The sequence below is a fragment of the Schistocerca nitens genome, chromosome 1, assembly GCF_023898315.1.
Source record: "Schistocerca nitens isolate TAMUIC-IGC-003100 chromosome 1, iqSchNite1.1, whole genome shotgun sequence".
Lineage (NCBI taxonomy): Eukaryota > Metazoa > Arthropoda > Insecta > Orthoptera > Acrididae > Schistocerca > Schistocerca nitens.
The window spans coordinates 1247767410-1247775577 of record NC_064614.1 but is presented as its reverse complement, the minus strand read 5'-3'; positions in this window follow the sequence as shown (position 1 = coordinate 1247775577).

Here is an 8168-nt window from a genome sequence, read left to right as displayed (position 1 = left end):
CGGGAAGAATTCGTTGTTCCAAGTGATAAATATTAATACTGTTGTGACTTGGCAAGACAGCCAAGCCACTATGAGATAGCCGAAAGGCACGCGTTTAAGCTCACGCAGGCCGGCGTGAGGTCTGGAACAGTTAGAGGAATAGAGACTAGCAAAAAAGGTACGTAGCTTCTGGAATACTTAACTTTAATCTATAATTGGTGAACATCGGTCTGACGGTACATGCATCACAAGATAAATAGGAATTGATAATGGCGCCTTGCTAGGTCGTAGCAAATGACGTAGCCGAAGGCTATGCTAACTATCGTCTCGGCAAATGAGAGCGTAATTTGTCAGTGAACCATCGCTAGCAAAGTCGGTTGTACAACTGGGGCGAGTGCTAGGAAGTCTCCCTAGACCTGCCGTGTGGCGGCGCTCTGTCTGCCATCACTGATAGTGGCGACACGCGGGTCCGACGTATACTACCGGACCGCGGCCGATTTGAAGGCTACCACCTAGCAAGTGTGGTGTCTGGCGGTGACACCACAAATACTCTGACCAGTACCATACCGTGAGCGGATATTTCTCAATGACGCCTTTGGATGCTTATGTCAGAACCCGACTTTAAAATCTAAAATACTGGTTAGCATATATTTCAGTAAAAGGCGCCCTATAGAAATTTTCTCGTGTCTGAGTGTGATGTAAGTTGTCACACGTATTATTCCGAAAGTAGGATTAAGTTCTATTCCTTGTCCCACCCAGCGTCGCCTTCTGTATATTAAGCAGTTACGTACTGCATAAGGTCTGCCACACATCTTTCACTATTATCCCGATAGCTAAAGTCTATAACTACGACTGGAGAGAACGTTAATTGTATCAGTGACTCTTCTTTCTGGTACGTGAGCGCCCATTCCACATTGACAGCATATGCCACATTCCGTGTCATTTAACAAGCCACTGCGTGATCACTCTCTCAACTTTAACAATTTAGCAATAAGTTAAGTGGAATGACACCACCATAGCGCATACTGTAGTGAATCATATGAGCAGTTTATTAAAGGTTTGTGACGTACAAAGCTGATTAAATATGTCTGATCATAGCTTAAAATCACACTTTCAAAGCAAATGCCAAAGCTGCGAAATTAATTAGGCTCAACACAAGAGATTGGTAATATTTAAGCTTGAGATAATCTGCTAAAATAATCCCATTTTATATAGCGTCGTTGTCACATTATTTAGCAGCCGTTTTGATGATATACAGTGGATACATGTTGTATCTTTACAGATAGGCATTGTCAGGTTTTGCATATATAATTGCCAATTAATACTAATGTACAGATAAATCATCATACATGTTAAAATCACATACGTTTTTAATCATGTTAGTCTATAATCATAAAAGTTTATAATTATACACTCATTTATTCATAACTTTGCTTTCATCAATAAGTTCCTGCAGTGAATTAAATGTATTTTCTGTCAATATTGTCGAATACATTCTTTAAATTCATTTACAGTCCCTATTAGCGTAATGAGATTCGGAAAACAGAGGTGCATTCCTACAAGTATGCATGTAATTCCTGGCTGGTTCAATTCTGAATTGCCCTTAGTTTCCAGCAATATCTGGTTTCATATTGGTGTACTTCTTCATTTATTTGGTAGAAATTACTATATTCTTTTGTTAGTATTAGTTATGTAGATGTAGACATTGGCGCTAGTATGTCCAGTTCTTTGAATTTTGGTCTAAAAGTTGTAAAACTCTTTTGCCTCATCACTATGTGGATGGCCTCTTCCCGTATAACAGGGATTTTATTCATATTGAATGCACTCCCCCAAAATCCACAATTTAATTCTAACGTTTTTCGGCCTCGTAATTTTAAAACAGATGAAATGGATTTCCTTGTAATTTCATACTAACGTTGTTGCAAAACCATTTACCATAACAAAACCACTTCAGCATTTCGAGCATGTTCTTCTAAATTTCCACTGCAACAGAATATTGGCATCAGCATAAATGATGGTTTCATTTTGGATGCCATTAGGAAGATGGTTTACATAAATCAAGAGAAAAAATGGCCCAAGCGCACTTGGTTCTGGTACACCATGTATACATTTATTTGTATCTGAATAAAAATTTATTTCATTTTTGATCTTACATTTCCACTTTTTGATGCCTGTTTGTCAAATAGGATATCAACAAGTCACGTGCAGTACCTCTTACCCCATAGAATTCTAATTCCTCCAAAAGTGTTTCAGACAGGTCGCAGTGTGTCCCTACTGTAGTTTCCTCCTTTTCAAAAGCATCTAGCACATATTCGGTGACATCTTGCGCACCAGTGGTGGTGGACTTAGTTTCTGATAACCATACTGACTTCTGGATAATTTGTGTGTTGTGAAAAAATTTATCAATCTGTTGTAGGTTTTGATAACCATACTGACTTCTGGATAATTTGTGTGTTGTGAAAAAATTTATCAATCTGTTGTACAGAACACATTCAAAGGTTTTGTCTATTGTGGGTAAAATACTCAGGTTTGTAATTTTTTGGTTCTCTTGTATCACTCTTTCTAAATAAAGGTATTAACTTTGCTATTTTTAGGATTTCTGGAAACACCCCCCCCACTGTCATTGGCTCATTATATACTTCGGCCAGTGGCATACTTATAAAAATGGACGACAGTTACAGGAGCATATTTGATATCCCATAAACATCCTGAGACTTACTGTTTTCCATGCTGTTTACAAGTCCAATTACTTGATGTTTGTTTCTTCAGCTTTAACCCATTTAAAGCATTAGTTGCTGAGATTGACACTATCTTATGTTCGCAGATATTTATAGTTATTGAAGACATTTGCTATTGATTCAGGACTTTTTATTAAGGTGTTACTCCAAGAAATTTCTTCGGGACAGTCCTTTTTATTCCATTCATGACCTGTTTCTCCATTTCTGCCATGCTGTCCTTGCCTTTTCTTCCGAAAGGCCAATAGCCTTCTCAATAGCCATCTTCTGAGCAAACATAATTACTTTGTTATATATCTTCTTATACCTAGTATATATGTCGATATTTGAGCACTCTCTTCAGCATTTAACATATGCAGCTCCTTGAGTCTGCTACTAGATACCTTAATGCCCCTACTTATCCAGTTATTTTTGTCTTAGCAGACCCACATTTGTTTTTATATGGAAAAGCCTCACTGATATGTTACGAAGTGTTAGTTGTAGAGATACTAGCGTTTTCCAATTGTTTTTATCTAGTAGTTCGATCCAACTTTTCTAAGCAAGAGTGTTAGTGAACATTTTTTTTTTTTTTTTGTGTAGAGCTTGGTACTTAACATTACATTTCTTGTGCTTTTAGTTTATAGTAATTGTTCTGTACAGTCAGATAAATAGTTTTCAGCAGTGTTTACTGTGTACTTCTGACTGAATATTTGTGACAATATAATCAACTGCAGTGGCATTTTTTCTAGAAACACTAGTTTTGACTCATTGTATTGTGCATGGTGAGGTGAATCATGATTGAAGTTATGTTCAGAATCGTTGAGGTAATCATCGAAGTCTCCAGAGTACTAATTTGCATTTAAATTCAATAGTCTTGTTTAATGCTATATGTAAAGTGAGGAATATGATTACTATCAGGTTGTCTGTAGACAATAATGATTACATATCGTAGATTAGCAAGTACAGTTTCGATGGCAGAGCACTCACATTCTTTTTCTATAAGTAATTTACGTAAATCTGATCTATTTCTTACACACCCATTAGTCTATTTTGCACATAGATGCAGCGAATTTCATTTTTATGGATTGTTTTACTAATATATGAAGCTAATGTATATTTGAAACGCGTTTTTCAGTACCATTAGCGAAACTCGTTTGTATGGTGTTGACAAAAAGTGGATGTATAGTTACGAATAGAATTTCTGTTTTTGAGTTAGTTACACGTGTGATCCTGAGTAATGAAGGTTATTAATTGCCATGAGCAATGCCTAACTGAACGACTTTCGTTTTGGTGACTTTGACCTCTACGCAGTTTCTTCTATAGTTTCACCCTCCTTCGGGTACGCTGAATCATTTCTTTGTGAGCTGTTCTTTCCTTAGGGACCAGGATTTCTTCATTCTTTCTGATCTTCCTTTCCTCTCTTCCTCCGAGTTGAAGGATTTGGACTTTCGTGTAGATTTGTCTTGGAACCTTATGTTTACCTCTTCAGCAATTTAGCTGTTCGATCGACAAGTGAATTTTCAGAAATTTTTAATTCTTCTAGGTCTTCCTCAGTTTCTTTAAACTAGTTGGGTTTCATTTTGCGGTTACAGAAAAAGGAAAGATTTGTTTGTTTAATCTGTTAGAATTCATTCTGAAAGGATGAGAAAAATTTATCCTTTTTCGCATTGTATTTGAAAGATTTCAGTTTTCTTACAGTGTTTAATTTTTGATGTATATGATCTTGTTGTCTTGAAATTTTGGTCCTATGGTTTTTCTTAAAATTATACTCTTTTAACTCAAGTTCCTCCATTTGGCCTTTGAAATTCATGTTTAGTATTCCTGCTGCACACAGTGCGTCTGGCTTAATGACTGTCTTGTAGTGTGTAAATTTGGACCCCCATGAAAGGTTTTTTTTGTTGTATTTTTGTTAGTTGGAAGGCCAATTCAAGTTTATGATTTCCTGATTCCATTGCTTTACCTTCCCCAGCATTCCAACTAATCTGTTCTCAGAGATATTTGAATTCTTTTACTATTTAAATATTTTGTTCTTGAAATTTTAGGTATTTACATGAGCGCTTGATGTTTATCAATATGTTAGTTTTTTTCAAAGGAGATGTAAGGACCTATTTTAGCTGCTTGTTTCTTTAGTTCACGGATTTGGTCCTGTGCTTCTTCCATTGTTTTCAGTAAACAGGTCCATATCATCTGCAAAAGCAGTGCAATTTACTCTAAGGTTCTTCTTTAAGAAACCCAGTCTTATATCACTCTTGATGTTAGTTCCATTCTCTGACTACTTTTTCTTTCGTGTCAACTAAAGTGATAGCCGATTTCGTGCATACTGTGTCAGTAAGCAAGAAAACCGGTTTTGAGCATTAAGGTACATGCATCACTTTTAGTGGAATTTACTCAATGCCTTATAGTTGTTAGGGCAACGGCCTTGCCACAGTGGATACGCCGGTTCCCGTGAGATCACCGAAGTTAAGCGCTGTCAGGCGTGGCCGGCTCTTGGATGGGTGACCGTCCAGCCGTCATGCGCTGTTGCCATTTTTCGGGGTACACTCAGCCTCGTGATGCCAATTGAGGAGCTACTCGACCAAATAGTAGCGGCTCCGGGCAAAGTAAACCATCTTAACGACCGGGAGAGCGGTGTGCTGAGCACACGCCCCTCCTATCCGCATCCTCAACTTTGGGATGACACGGCGGTCGGATGGTCCCGCTGGGCCACTTGTGGCCTGAAGACGGAGTGCTTGTGCTTTATAGTTGTTAGGTGTATGTAACAACTGTTTACGTTGGTTAGTGTTAGACTGGTCCCGTTTTTTATTCGACAGAGGGCAATAGGCCCACAACCGGATAAGACTGCCATCAGCAACTGATTCGCGAGGAAGGTGACCAAGTGCCGTCGCAGTGCAGAGTCCTCCGAGGGTGAAGGTTGGAGAGGAACGCCGTCTGCCCGAGAGTCGCTCGGAGGGAGGGCAAGCGGCCACGATCACGAGTCGTCAGGGGGGCGCGGAACAGATGCAGGACAGTGAGTACGACCCGCGCACGAGGTCGTTTGGGAGTACGTGCGGAGGACATGCCCTGTTGGTGGCACTGGGAGTTCCTCACGCACTGGGCCGACGGCGAAGGGGTCAGTGGGGCCGTGGGGGCACCTGGCCAGCGAGTGCCGCAGTGGTGACTGTCCGGTAGTGGTCAGCCTGCCCAGCGACGAAGACGAACCCGTCGGGTCCCTCGTCAGCAGGTGGCGAGCGAGTGCCCGGGCGGCGACTGCTGCTGCGTCCCCGTCTTGCTGTCCGACGAAGGAGCGGGCAGCGAGTCTGCCGGCTCACGATACCAGACGCCAGGGCACTCCTCCCCGAGAGAAGGCGACGGCAGCTGAGAGCGGAGACCACTGCGAGTGTACAAACGCACCAGGTGGGGCTCTCATGGCTTTTGGCTCTTCTGCTAGCGTATCACCACATCAACTTCCTCGGGTAATGTTCTGTGTTTGCACTGCTATGGTCTTCACGCAGTGCTGCTTGTCTGTTAACACTGACAGCTCTGTGCAAACGCCGCTGCTCTGGGTCGTTAAGTGAAAGTCTTCGGGCACTGCATTGTGCTTTGTGAGAGGTACTGTCAAATTCGGTATTCTCGGCGAACCATTGACACTGTATATCTCTAAATATTGATTTCATAGATTTGCGAAATCTAATGTTCCATGTGTCAAGCTCCAACTACCATTCCGCGATTAGAATGTGTTAATTTCCGTCGTGCGGTCATAATCGTGTGTGAAATGTTTTTCACATGACTCACCTGTGTACAAACTACAGCTCCGTCAATGTATTGCCATTTTCTACCACGTGTACGCGATATACCGCAATCTGTGTACGTGCATATCGCTATCCCGTGACTTTCGTCATATCACTGTGACAGTGACTGCATAACAGCCAAGGTGAGAAGCAGAAGTGTCTGAAGTTTTTAGCAACAGGTGGCTGATGGCTGTACTACAAGTAAAACGAAGAGGTGTCTTGCGTAATGTTACAGTAATATGTGACCTTTGCGACTGAGCAGAGCACTTTGTTGTCCACAGCGAACCGACGAGGGCTCAGGTTCGTGGGAGTAGAACAAGCGGCAATAGCAGGACTGTCGCACCTCGAGCGGCAGGCGCTGCTGCGGTTTGCCATCCCCAACAGCGCGGGTGAACGCGCCCCACGCTACTAGCACGTCCTCGGTAACAGCCCGGGCTTCTTCAGCAGCCAGCCGTCTGCAGAGGTGCCCGCAGTTGCCGCCGCTGCACATGCGCCTGTCGCTGTAACTGGGCCGTCGTGGCGGTGGGATGACGTCGTGGAGGACCTCTTCAAGCTAACCGTCGAAGACTGAGGAGCAGTGACAGCGCTGTAGAGCTCGCCAAGTAGTTTCGGACGGAGACACTAGCCCAGACAGCGATTCCTCAGACAGCAGCTCAGACAGCGAGGCCTCTCACAGTGACTCAGACGACAGTGAGGACTTCTGCAGCTCCTCTGACAGTGGGTCAGACGTCTGTATCCTGAAAGAGATGACTTGCGAAGATCCCAGAGCCATCAATAGGATGCGTCTGGATTAAATTTCGTCAGAGGTAAGTGTTATTTCTCTCAGTAACTTTACTCATCTTCATATCCTTCCATCATCACACAGCTTTTCATTTTTGTCCTGTAATAATAGCATCTGTTTCGACAGCTTAAACTGAAATTCGATAATCTAACTGTGGTGTCACCGTCAGACACCACACTTGCTAGGTGGTAGCCTTTAAATCGGCCGCAGTCCGTTAGTATACGTCGGACCCGCGTGTCGCCACTATCAGTGATTGCAGACCGAGCGCCGTCACACGGCAGGTCTAGAGAGTCTTCCTAGCACTCGCCCCAGTTGTACAGCCGACTTTGCTAGCGATGGTTCACTGACAAATTACGCTCTCATTTGCCGAGACGATAGTTAGCTACGTCATTTGCTACGACCTAGCAAGTCGCCATTACCAGTTACTATTGATACTGTAAAACATGTACCGTCAAGAGCGACGCTCATCATTTATGTATTAGAGTTAAGTATTCCACCAGCTACGTCCGTTTTTTTCTAAAGTCAAATTTCCTTGACCCGTTCCAGAACTCACGGCAGCCTGGGTGAGCTAAAACGCGTGCCTTTCGGCTTCCTCTAGTAAACCGGTGTTGGCTCTCCTGCCAACCCACAACACTAACCATGCAGGTTCAAAAACCCATCTGTGTAAAAGATTTCTTAGATCGTCGCTGAGCAGCGACCACCTGATGTTTCAAAGAATACCTTACGCGCCACGGCGCGGAATATGAATTGTTCATAATCTGTATCGATAGAGATATTTTGTGTTTATTTTTTGACAGCTGAAGAATTGTAATTCTCTTCTGTTAAGTCATGATATTTTTTAAAAGGCGATGGACGAATATATGGCGTGGTCTGCAATCACTAATTAATTACTATAAAATATTACTATTGTGCAGTGCTATGTTGAAT